Here is a 2,373-nt window from a genome sequence, read left to right as displayed (position 1 = left end):
CAGATCAGACACACGGGACCGGGGAAAACACTGAGACATTTACAGGGAGGCAAAAACAGGAAAACAAACCCAACAAAAACCCCAAACCACAACAAGAAAACTAATATCAGACTTTATCAGATTGGTAGCTAGTTGCATTATTTCATACACTATGTCCTGTCTAGCCTCTTAATAAAAACTTGAAAATCCACGCTTTCTTGCCTAAATGTTTTACCAAAATAAAAGTGTTACAACTCGCAAATACTTTGGCTCTCTAGGATGTGCCTGAGGTCATTGGGAAGTTAATACACTCAGTTTTTTGTTCCAAGTGTCAGTGTGATACTAGGCCTTACTAACACAGAGCTACAGAGGTTAGAATGGAGCTTTTCTATTTCCGTAGAAAGTAAAGCATCTGTAAAATGATTTGAAAACACTACTGTCAACATATCAGATGGACTACACACAACACTAGTACCATATTTTTCCAGTGGGGCTAGTAGCCAGATTGTGGTGGAGGCTAGGAACATTAGTGGGCTTCCCTTTACAGATTGTAGTGATAACAGCACAGTGACACGATTTGCAGTGACTATCGATTGCAGAGGGCACATGTGTTGGGTAAGTTGGTGCACCCCTGAACAGCTCTGGGGAGTTATTCCATGATGTCTTTATGTTCTTTTCCCCCCCGCATGTTTCCTTGGATCCGGGAGGCTCCAAAATCCGGGTTGTAGCTGTCACCGTGGTCCTGCTACATGTCCTGCGATGCCCTGTTACATCCTGCTACACTCTGCTGTGCCCTGTAACGCCCCGCTGTGCCATGAGCTTCTATTTCTAGTCACTGTTCCATTATATTTCACTGTGACTGTTATTGCCACTGGTCATTGCACCCCCAACCTGCACTGTCCTACCAAAAGCCTGGGTCTGTCCCAGGTTTCTTCCTAAAAGGAGTTTTTCCTCACCACTGTTGCACTGCATGCTTGCTCTGGTGGGAATTACTAGAATGGTTGTGTCCTTGTAAATTATACTTGTAAATTATAGTGTGTTCCAGACCTACTCTATCTATAAAGTGTCTTGAGATAACTCTTATGAATTGATTCTATAACTAAAATTGAATTGAACACACCCTTAGACTCTTAGTCTCTCCAAGGAACACAGCAAGGAAGATCACACAGCTCCTGTACATCCTCCTCAGTGCCTTAGCTTGAAATCAAGGTAAGACTGACTTGGCTTCAGATCCATAAACCAAACACCCATATTCAATTCTTGCTCTATTTAAATATACATATATTTGCTTCAAAGAAGCTACATCTGCTCCCCAGTATATATATACTTTCATCTATTTTCTTCCTTGTAAAAAACATAGCCTTAGTCTTATCAGTAGAAAATCTAAACCCCCATTTCCTTCCCCAATCCTCCACTAGTGTTAGAGCTTCCTGCACTTTCTGTTATGCCTCGTCAAGTTTAAATTAAGTCACTTATGTTTAGTCTTGTTGTGCTCTTCCTCTTTTACTTTGTTTTTACCTTCCCTCTCGTTTCAGACCCTGACTTCTTCCATTTGTGGGAATTTCCCACCACTGACTGGGATTGGTTTCACCTGTTTTCCCCTACCTTGTGTATAAATAGTCCGGGTCTCCCTTTGTCTTGTGCCAGTTTGTCTTGTTCGGTCCATGTGATAGTGTCGTCAAGTGTTCTAGCCAGATCCTCATGTTACCAGGTTTTTGGTTGTAGTTTTTTTGTGAAATTATTTGATCCTCCAAGTTTTCTTTGTTTTAACCTTTTGCCAAGTAAATATTTTGTTAAACTTTCTTCGGTTTTATGAGTCGTGCACTGGAGTCCACCAGTGTCGTGTCAAAGGTCGTTACACCGTATTCTTGGTATCCTTTACATTTTCCCCTTTTCCTTAGGCTACCCTGAAATAGCAAACAGTCAGCAAATAGTAACTTTCCAATTCCTGGCTGAACATTAGAAAAAACATCAATAACCATTATGCTGAACAGCAATGGACTAATAACACTACTATGTTGTGTCCCATTTTCTACCAGACATCTTCTAGATGATTCTGTCCCTATTTCCACCTGAATACTTTTATTATTTACCCAGTTAAACATATCATCTCCAATTCCTAGCACATGCATCTAGATTAAAAGGCCCTCTGGCCATCCCATGTCAGTAGGCTTTTTCTACGTCTAAGAATATATATATATATATATATATATATATATATATATTATATAATAAGCAAGATGGCGCCAGTGTGTGCGGCGATTCGTCTGCTCAGTATTTTCTTTGCTGTTGTTTTGTTTCTCTGTGTATGCCGCAGAGATGCATCGGCCTTATTTGTATACGATTGCCAAGCTCTTCTCAACATCCAAGCCTCAGTGGAATCGTTGTTTCCAA

This window comes from Etheostoma spectabile, chromosome 15, assembly GCF_008692095.1.
Source record: "Etheostoma spectabile isolate EspeVRDwgs_2016 chromosome 15, UIUC_Espe_1.0, whole genome shotgun sequence".
Lineage (NCBI taxonomy): Eukaryota > Metazoa > Chordata > Actinopteri > Perciformes > Percidae > Etheostoma > Etheostoma spectabile.
This window is presented reverse-complemented; position numbering follows the sequence as displayed.